Source organism: Mus caroli, chromosome 4, assembly GCF_900094665.2.
Source record: "Mus caroli chromosome 4, CAROLI_EIJ_v1.1, whole genome shotgun sequence".
Classification (NCBI taxonomy): Eukaryota; Metazoa; Chordata; class Mammalia; order Rodentia; family Muridae; genus Mus; species Mus caroli.
In genome coordinates, this window is record NC_034573.1 from 74,759,565 (window position 1) to 74,770,440 (window position 10,876).

At 41.8% G+C, this 10,876-nt stretch overlaps 1 long non-coding RNA gene across 1 annotated transcript in view; it reads right to left on the reverse strand.

Moving 5' to 3' along the window:
• Positions 1–1,614: 1,614 nt before the first annotated feature.
• The window catches only part of LOC115030847, a 25,396-nt gene continuing 16,134 nt past the window's right edge, over positions 1,615–10,876 (reverse strand). Inside the window, exons 2-3 of the long non-coding RNA XR_003836409.1 lie at positions 4,028–4,115; positions 1,615–1,904 (exon numbers count right to left, since the gene is read on the reverse strand). This is a non-coding gene — a long non-coding RNA (uncharacterized LOC115030847). The remainder of the gene's footprint in view (positions 1,905–4,027; positions 4,116–10,876) is intronic.

The following is a 10,876-nucleotide window of genomic DNA, read 5'->3' on the forward strand; positions in this document are numbered from 1 at the left end:
GAAGGGATCCGCAACCCTATGGGTGGAACAACATTATGAACTAACCAGTACCCCAGAGCTCTTGACTCTAGCTGCATATGTATCAAAAGATGGCCTACTCGGCCATCACTGGAAAGAGAGGTCCATTGGACATACAAACCTTATATGCCCCAGTACAGGGGAATGCCAGGGCCAAAAAAATGGGAATGGGTGGGTAGGGAAGTGGGGGGGAGGGTATGGGGGACTTTAGGGATAGCATTGGAAATGTAATTGAGGAAAAGATGTAATAAAAAATATTAAAAAAATACATTGCAAATGACCATCATTTTGGGACATTGAGATGGAAAATTAGATGTATATAAGATACCAAATTTGTCTTAGTTACAATGCATTAATTAAAAAGACTATAAACAATAGCTCCTTATATTCTTTGCTTATGAAGTTTGCACAAAAAGGAAATTTTCCATTGGGAAATATTTCCCGTGTTATCTGGTGACTGTAATGAGTCTAAACAACGCTAAATACAGGGCTCCTGCAGAGTATGTGAAGGGGAGGAGTCAGCTTCCATACCTGTGGCTAGGAGGGAGGAGACCCAGTTACTAAATTTAACCCTCAAAGAAAAGTGGAGTTTCAGAGGCGTCTTGTAACCTTAGACTTTGGACAAGTTGGTTTCATCCATACGAAGGAAAGAATAAAAATACCCATATCAGACTATTACAGACCTGCCAGTACAGAATCTTCAGAAGATGGAAACCAAAGTAAATAAGGCCCCTTTCACCAAAATCATAAGAGCCACATATTTGACTGATCTCTTAGTGGTCCTTTATACTTTAGTATAAAAACTTATTTTAGATGGTGATATCCAAATATCATGCTGAGAGAAGAATTTTGATGGGCGTGACTTTGTCAAGAGAACAAAAAGAGTAACGGTTTAATTCAAATATTAATTTTAAAGCTCTGTTGCCTACTCCCTTCTCAAGAAGGGAAGTACATCACATAGTGAGAGATTATAATTTCCAGCTGCCAGGCACAGGTGCGTTCAGCTTATGGATTTATCCATAGGATTCATGGAGATCGAAGTCAAGCTGGGAAGGCAGCTGTTGCTGAGAAGATGGCCAAGAAGGAGTAAATTCAAAGAATGGCCAATCCCATCGCTGAGCCAAGGACAGCAAATATGTCTGCTGAGGTCCAAGACGGGAAGAAGGAAAAGGCACAGGGGTTCAAAGTTTCGTGATGTTTGTCAAAGATAAAGGCACTCAGCATCTGTTGGTTTTATCAGGAAACCTGGTCTTCTGGGAGCCACAGGCCCACTCACAGTGTCACTGCTAGTGATAGCAGGCTGTCTGTACAGAAGTTCTTAATGTAGGCCTGGCTGAGAGTCAGAACTACTGAAGGGCATTGGTCATATATAGGAGTGTAAAGACAAGAGAAAGAGGAGGGCCTGACAGGCAATGTTCAAAGTGCACCTTATGAATATATAAGACTGTGCCACTGAAATTCATCGTTTATACTATTAATATATCTAAAATGTTTTAAAATATAGTGAAAAGCCTGAATACTAGTGGAGTCCTTTCTTTAATATTTTACTGAACATAAACTCCCATATTAAAGACACACTCCTTGGGTCTTCAGTTGGTATTTATTGGCCAGGATTGAATCTTACTGTAGCCTTATTCATTGATTCTCAAATAACAAATGTATTCCGTAAGAGTTAGGGTTCAGGGCCCCATTGAGCTCCTTTGGACTGGACAGAAAAAAGGGGACTGCATCAGGCACGGGTGAAGTGGTCTAGATGAGACTCTGTGGTTACTCAGGGTACTGGTTATTAAAGGACAGTGAGAGCATAAGCTCTCAAAGCAAGGACGAGGGCATTACATGTGTTCATTCAGTGCCACCAATCCTCAGTTTTTTCTGCTGGTCAGAAGCTGCAAAAGAAAAAAAAATCCCTAAGGATAATGTTCACACATACTGGAAAAGGTGAGACTGTGTCCCCCAAGACACACACACACACACACACACACACACACACACACACATGATAGCACAGTGGTTCACAAATACAATGAATCAGAAACCTTTGCCAATTCCTTAGGACCAGCATCCTCCTCTCCCTATGATGTATGAGCCCTGGAGCAGGGCCCAGTGACCTGGTGCTGCCCTCCAGACCACAGCAGCTGCTCCTCCTGAAGCTGGGCTCTACCAGCTCATTTTCGCTGCTGCATCAGCAGCATGCAGCTGCCTTCACTCATCTCTCTGTGGAGGAAAGGGGTTCCTGCCTTCTTGAAAAAGTGACATCAGCTGTGCCCATTATCCCTGGCTCCACCCACATTCCTAACCTACTGGCAAAAGCTGTTCCCTAGGCTAGCTCCCATCCCTCTCTTGGCAGCAACTCTCAGGCTAAGTTGTGACCACAGCTGTTCTACCTACAGTGGTGGTCAAAGAGTGACCCCAAGCAGCTGCATGGTCCAGCATAGGCTGTAGAGCATGGGCAGGAGAGTGTATAGGATCCCAGGTTTGGTGAAGATATATGATCTGCCTGTGCATGTAACCTTGTAGTAATGATTTACATGAGTGTGATCATCTGAATAGGCAAGTGTCTGCACTGTTTGAGGAGAAGTTGATTGAGGGGAAGTTGAGGCTCATGCAGCTGGTATTATTAGACTTGGTTCTTGAAAATTAGCAAATCAAATTAAATTTAGATGTGTCTAGATGATCTTTCAAACATTTTTTGGAATGATATGTATCTATGGGCATTGCATTGTTTATAAGGTTCAGGCATGACTAATGAGCTGTTTAAAGAACAGCTAAGCCTCTGTTCATGTACACAGGGACTTTTTAGTGTAGCCAGATTTGAGTGTTACCCAGAGATCCCTGAGCCCTTTTTGAAGCCCTCTGTCTACAGCCACCTTTGAAGATGAAGTTTGTTCAGAGCTCTGCTTTGTTGAAGCCCAGATGCTCAGATGCCTGGTGGCTCAGGCCACATGGCTATGCAATATAGGATGCTCGAGTGCCTGATCGTGTCCATATGGACCCCACTGGCCCTGCAGGATTTGGCTCAGGTTACCTTGTTTTCTGCTTCACCATATACAGCTAAAACTAGCCCAGTACCTGGCCATACAACCTCATCTACCTGATTAGAACACTATATAAGGCATATGGTCATTTCTGGGGACACTCGTATTTGGATCTTCTTTTAGACCGCCCCCCCCCCATGTCATCAGGCAGTGCCCATCTGGGCAGCTTTGTTCCAGCAGTGTGCTTTGCTGGAGTAAATATGTTTTTGAAAGACCACACTGGGAGCATCTTATAAATTGCAAATCTGAATGACCTTGAGAAATTTGTGTGCCTCCTTGTCCAAATCTTAACTATTAAATAGATCCCAACTATGTTATTGTTTAAGTTTATTTTAAGCTCTTGCCGTGATCTAACTCCACCTACGTACAAATTCAGTAGAGAATTTGTTGTATTCAAAGTGCTTTGCTAGCTTTATAATGACCATGGGTTAAACAGACGGGTTTTCATAAATTCTCAGAATCAGGTGGATTAAATAATGTTCTGTTGCACACAGACGAGATTCGGAGACTTTTTTTTTTTTGAGACTACAGAGAAGATGAAATATGAGGTTGACATAAAGAAGTAATAAAAGAGATTTGATTAAAATGAATAGAGGATATAACAGGTAATGTGTTATAGCATGAATATGTGTTAGAACAAGACTTAGGGAATAGCTACATTATTCATTGAGGCCATGCTTCTAAGATTTAATCTGACTTGACCTTGTAAATTTACTGACGTGAAGATAGTCAGGAAGGACAAGAGATTATATCTTGTGTACCAATTAAAAGAGTGTACAACTAAAGAGTGATAGATGCTGAGACCCCTCCCTGCCAGTCAGCAAAAAGGGGCCACTCAAAGCTGGAAACTATGGTGTGGCCATCCCTGACATAGGATTTGCTCGCAAAAGGACTTTTCAGAAGAATCATAGACCATCTGTTGGAAGGCATTTAAAAAAAAAAAAAAAAGGAGACTTGAGATTGTCAGTATTTACCCTCTTCATGTTCTTGGTGGGAAGTAAATGGGCTCATTTCTCCTGTCCAGCCAAGCCAGGTCTACCCACAATGACTCGCTCCTCAAGTCTGAAAGCAAATTTAGAAAGAAGAAACTGTGATGAGACTTCACTGTATCTGGCGGCACCCCATCCCAGGAAAATGAGCAAAGTATCTTAGAGATAGGATTCTAAGACAAAGTAAATAGGTGAGTCACAAATTAGGAAGGTTGCCTCATTTCTGCATTTCAGATATCCTAAGAAAAGAGGAAAGATTCCAAGTTTCCCCCTAGACTTAGCCCAGGTCTCCAATCCAGAATGAACAGTAATAAGGGGCTGCTACAAGAAGGATGCATCTATCAGAAATGACACGTGGATATCACAGTTCTCCATGACATACATAAACTTCAAATATCACCTATAGTATCTAACCAGGGACTGGTTACTACACCTGGAGATTGAGCCAGGAAAAGTATCCTATCCAATGAAGTAGAAGTGGGCACTTTAAGCTTGCCACCTTGAGCATGCTGCAGTTGCATGACCTAATTTTTTCCACTCATTCTCACCCTCCCAATGCTGCTACCCACAGCACAACTACCTGAAACAGGAAAGAGACAGAGAGAATGGGCCATATTCTACTTCTTTGGGTCCAGCTTCCAGAAACAGACAAGGTTTAACTTAGTAAAAAATAAGTAGCTTTGAATTGAGTCAGAGATTTATATAACTGCATTGCAAAAATAAACAAAGTGATATCAGTTTAGGGCCAATGTAGAGCTATGTGTTGGGAAATCCCAGTAAGAAGAATTTAAATCACAAGTAGGTAACGATCTGTTACAAAACTAGCAATGAGAAAGGGGGAATTAAGGACTTTATGGCTCAAACTATGAAAACTAATTCGTGAGTAAATATACAAAGAGAAAGTGAGATAGAAGAGATATTCATCTTTAGTCTCTCTGGTTTTCTACTTTAGAGGAGAGTCAAGAAAACCAGTGAAAACCTCACAAAAGCCTGTGACTCACAGTACCAGGAAAATACACATTTTGCCCATTTGCAAAACTTTGTATAAAACTTCTGAAGATCCTATTTTCTCTAAACAAAGTAAAACTTTCTAATAAGATGAAGAGGAGGATGTAGTGGAATGGTGTAATGTAGTGGGATGGGACGAGTATTGATGACTAAACACAGTAGTGTAAGAAAGTGTGTTTCTTAGTAGAAACTCCAAATCTATTCTTAGCACGTCAAAACTTCCAGATCCATCCATTTAAGAGGTTCCTTTGAGTACAAACTCAACATGTTGAAAATTGAGTTCTACTCTTCACCCACAATTGTATTTTTCCTCCTAAGTTCCCTAACTTCATGAGAATCTATAGAAATACAGAAAGTCTTGACTCCTGTTCTGTGGTCCCCATGTTTCCAGTGGTCATGCTTCTGCTTTCTGGAACCTAACAAAACACCTACCTCCATTGGCCCTGTCTTTCCTCTCACTCACCATCAATTAGTAGGAGATGATAAAGCTATGGTGCACCTGTTAGCATCCAGGTCAGTGTTTTATTCTCCACGCTCCTTAAGCTGGTGCCTCACGTGACTCTTACTATGTAATTTTAGTACTTCATGAGTGGTGGTCATGGAATCTGAAAGCCTGTTCTCCTTTGCTTGATCTGTGGCTGTTCCTTACTTGGCCCCTCATTATTGTCCTTCCTTTGTCTCTCTACCCTCCACACACACCATTCACACTGCAGTTCTCTCAATGTCCTGTGTAACTCCAGAACTTTTTCCTTGTACCCTGTTATCTAGCTGAATTCTATCTACCCATCAGGGAACAAAATAGCTGTGATTTCCTGCAAGTATATATTGTTTGCCTCTCCCCAGTTCTCTCAGCACCCTGTTACTCCTATAGAATCAGGGCCACTGTGTATTACAATGCCCTATTGCTGACCTGCCAGTTCCTTGAGAGCCAGGATAGGAATCTTTACTGCTGTAATCCCAAGACTTGGGAGTGCCTGGATAGAGCAGGTGTTCAAGAAAGGGTTTGGGAACTGGTTGAACAAATGCATGAGTAAGTAAGCAGAAATGCAAATGTTCATGACAATACAAAGATGGAAGGAACATTTCTAGGTTTCTATTTTCAGGCAAACACTGGCAACCTCACAATTATCTCCACTCTTTTTTCCTTACTGCTTCACCGGCTTGCTATGGCTTCTTTCTCCTGCTCCTATCCCCAGACCTGCCTAACTGGTGAACACCCACACTGACTTCTCTGAGCCTCTTCAGAATCTGTCACCTATGTTTTCCCATGGGATTATGTGGTATCTTATAATTTCCCCCAATTGTTTCCTTAGACTAACTCTTTTCCTCTTGTTGAGATAACATGTGCCTTAAAAGATAAAAGGGTCTTTGGATGCCTTTAATCCCAGCACTTGGGAGGCAGAGGCAGGTGGATTTCTGTGCTCAAGGCCAGCCTGGTCTAAAGAGTGAGTTCCAGGACAGTCAGGGCTACCCAGAGAAACCCTGTCTCGAAAAAAAACCAAAAGGTTCTTTGGAGGGGAAACCAGGAAAGGGGGTGATAACATTTGAAATCTAAGTAAAGAAAATATCTAATAAAAGAAAAAGAAAAAAAAAGAGATGAAAGATTCTTTGGGTTTTGTTGTTGTTTGTTGCTGTTGTTTTCTCACCAGACTTACCACAGACAGAGGACTCAATGACATACTGGGAAGAATTGGCATGGAATAATCCCTGTTGATTAATTAACATCATTAACAATCATCAATTTCTTTCTGTTCATAATAAGCCTTATGAAATTTTCCTAGTCATTCCATTTTAAGTCTAGGAGTGAGTCAGTGAGCTGGGCCCTTCTTGGGAAATAGATTTTCTGATAATAGCTGTGGTACCTTTAATCCAAACAGCAAGCCTGGAAAATCCATTCATTTAGCAAACACTTATTAGGGTAAATTATGTGCTAAGCCCTCTCCAATCACCTTACCACTCCCAGAATCTTACCCACCTGCCATAAACATTCATAATGAGGGTGATTGTCAGGTTCCCCTGATGCAGAGCCTGAGACAGGCATTCTGTGTTTATGTTCCCAAGGGAAGTGGAATGAAGGTACCAAGGTAAGGCAGAGGAAAGTGGAGCAGGACGTGGTCCCCATTAAATCTAACTGCAGCCTGTACAGACAAGGAGCCATGGAGCATGAATCTCTCTTCAGATTTGGCCCTGTGACAAAGGGCTGACTTTTCTGCGTCCTCGCGCATTGCCTATAGGATGGTAATGTATCTCACAAGACACAAGGGCTCTCATTTAGCAATAGCAATTCTCCAGGGAAGGGGAAGCTACAAGCTAACAGTGAACACTCCAAGAAGATGGAGCATACATGCACTAGTCAGAGAAGGCAGTCCCATGGGGTACCCGGGGCATCTACAACAAACGGGATAGATCTACTTTTAATAAGGAAGATGCTTCACCCCTTAAATCTAGGAAATAAAGACTAGGCTTCAACCTGGAGCAAAGGAGAAACCTGGCTTTAGGATGACATTACTTGGGGGGCTTATGGTAACCAGACATAGTAGGGGACTGGCTAGTTCTCACAGTACTCTGACGAAAGCACAATATAGATGGGACATGTCTTCCCACCAAAATCTTGAAGAAATTAGGCAAAAGAAAACTGTGGGAAGATACTAGCTAGCTAGATGCAGTAGGATCAGGACTTGGAAGGCATCCCCAGCTAAAGAGGATAGTCAAGGTCCTCTTGTGCTACCGAAGACACTGCCACAATCAAATGGTGAGAAACAGACAAGATTTAAAGAGGTGACTAATGATGTCACTGATACTAAGATCTCCAGACTTGTAAATAAGCTGGCCCTGTACTTCAGTGAAGCTCAGTTACCTCAACCTCCTTAAGGCTTGGCAAGGGCCATGGGAGGATGGGGGAGCTGGCGCTCCCTTTCCTTCACTGCGGAACTATTTTCTACCTTTCTATCCATCTCAGCATTCTAGTTACCAGGCATCACAATTATTACTTTTTAATAACATCTTCAAGATTTTGCTTTAGACTCAATTATCGGATACTAGTGCCCGATGTGGGGTAAAAAAAAAAATCCTGAAGTTAAAATGCAGAAGCCCCACTAAGCAGCAGGAAAGGATATCCTAAATGACCTGTCAGCTTCACTTCAGTGCTTGCAACCAGCGTAGACCCAGGGAAAACATGATTTTCTTGGCCATTTCCAGGTTCGTCCTCAGCAAGTGGCATTCTCCTCTGGCAGAGCTAGCTTGCAGTGTAGTGGCACTTCTCACAAATCTGGCTGACACATCTTCCACATTCAAGGCACAGCCTTCTATCCACTTTAGGGTGTGGCAGGATTATGCCTCCTGGGACCTGGTTTCTGCTTAAGCTTCCTCAGGCCCTTGCATGCCAGCCAAACACTTTGTAGGCTCAGGGAAAAAAAAAAGTTCTGAAGAACAAAGAGACAGACAGCAGCAGTCCCTGCTCCTAAATTACAACAAAGAGCATGCCATTAAACATGTTTGTAGCTGGCTTATGGATAATGCAGAGCAATTAGCAATCAATTGGCATCTTAATGGCACAGGATACAGAGGGAGCTGTAAGAATAAACTTCACCATTTGCTGGTTAAAAACAAAAACAAAACAAAAAGTTTCCTTAAGCTCTTCTCCAAAACTGAAGTCTTTGAAGGTCCCAGGGCTCTGTGTGAAAGTCCTCACAAATACTCATAGTCATTCTATCCACCTACCTGGCAATGCACTGAGAAAGTACAAGGATTAAACAAATGCCAGTGCTCTTTGATAGGCAGGGACATGTCTTCCTGGAGTGAATGCTGACATAGCCTGAAGCTTAGTGAGAAGCAGACATTCTGTTAGTGCTTGTTGAATGAAACAGTTAATTCTTTAAGCTGTTCTATTTTCTTCATTTTCCAGGGCTGTAAATAACTCTAACACTCTTACTCTGAGTTATCCAAATTATAAAACCTTAAAGAAATGTTGTTTTATCAAACTCTGATAATGTTTCTTCTATTTATAGAAACTATCATACTTAGTCATTGTCAACTTGACATGGACTTAGACAAACCTGAGAGGAAGAGAATCTCCACTGTGAAATTGTGGAGATTGGCATGTGAGGATGTCCTGGGGGCATTTTCTTGATTTCTGACTGATATGGGAGAACCCAGTGCATTGTGAGTGGCACTACCCCTGATCAGGTTAGCCAGAGTTGTATATGAAAAGTAGCGAAACAAGCCAGTGAGCAACATTCCTCTATGGTCTTTGCTCCAGTTCCTGCTTTGAGTTCCTATCCTGGCTTCCCTTGATTACAGGCAATAACAAGTAAGCCAAATAAACCCTCCCCTGAGTTGTCTTGTGGTGGCTTAAATAGGAATGGCCCCCAGAGACTCTTGCATTTGAATGCTTGGTCACTAGGGAGTGACTATATTAAGACTTATGGCCTTGGTGGAGTAGGTGTGGTGTTATTCAAGAAAGTAAGTCATTTGGGGGCAAGCTTTGAGACATTAGCTAGGCTAGTGGCTCAGAATTTCTTCCTACCGCCTCAGGATCCAGATGTAGAACTCTCAGCTCCCTCTCCAGCACCATGTCTGCCTGCCCGCCATGCTTCTTGGCCATGAAAATAATGGACTAAACCTCTGAACTGTAAACCAGCCACAACTAAATCTTTCCTTTGTAAGAGTTGTTGTGATCATGGTGTGTCTCTTCACAGCAATAGAAACCCTAAGAAAAGTGTACTATCAAAGCAACATAAAGATAAAGACAACCTCTCAAATCACTGGGTTTTTTTATTCCAACTGTAAACAAGATCCCCTCTCCCCTTAGAGGTTGAAGATTAGGCTTCACACTAATCTCATGCCTGGGCCTATAAAGCAGGATCTGGTTTGATGAAACATGTTGGATGCTGCCAAGATTCTGTAAGTTGTACGTATTTGGTATCTAGTATCTTATCACCATCTTCATCTACTCCAAAGCATCTCTTAGCTCACAGAGCATAAAGGAAAGGAGTTATGGGAAGGCTAGAAAGAACATATGGCTTTCCTAATAAGTCATGCTATCTTATAGAGGCACTGTCATGTGACTTGGCCATTCTGAAGCTGAGGCCATTCTGTAATTTTCGATCTTGCTTTGCCAGTGATGTAGGTCTGTATCTACCACATGGGAATGTCTTGCAGTTACCTCATGGATTAGCTCCCAAAGTAAATCAAGAGTCAGAAGTAATAGTAACCCATAAGAAATGAAAATGGATTTGCTTTTAAACTGTACAGTGTCTTTTTGTATACTTAACACACTACTGAATGTGCCTTTAGATAGCCCTCTCCTGATGGTATTTTCAGCCACTAACCTTGCCTGGTACAGTCTGGGGGTTGTAAATTGGCATAGAAATTTAAAGAAGGTTCTACTTGGTACACAGCACAAATTAGTTATATGGGGACAGTAGTTTGTTTTTTGTTTTTTTGTTTTGTTTTTCTTTTATTTATTTATTTATTTTTAAGCTTAAACATTTTTTTAATTAGGTATTTTCCTCATTTACATTTTCAATGCTATCCCAAAAGTCCCCCATACCCACCCACCCACTCCCCCTTTTTGGCCCTGACGTTCCCCTGTACTGGGGCATATAAAGTTTGTGTGTCCAATCGGCCTCTCTTTCCAGTGATGGTCTACTAGGTGTGTGGGTTAATCTCTGGGTCTTCAATTCTGTTCCATTGGTCTAGTTGTCTGTTACTATACCAGTACCATGCAGTTTTTATATCACAATTGCTCTGTAGTACAGCTTTAGGTCAGGCATGGTGATTCCACCAGAGGTTCTTTTATTCTTGAGAAGAGTTTTTGCTATCCTA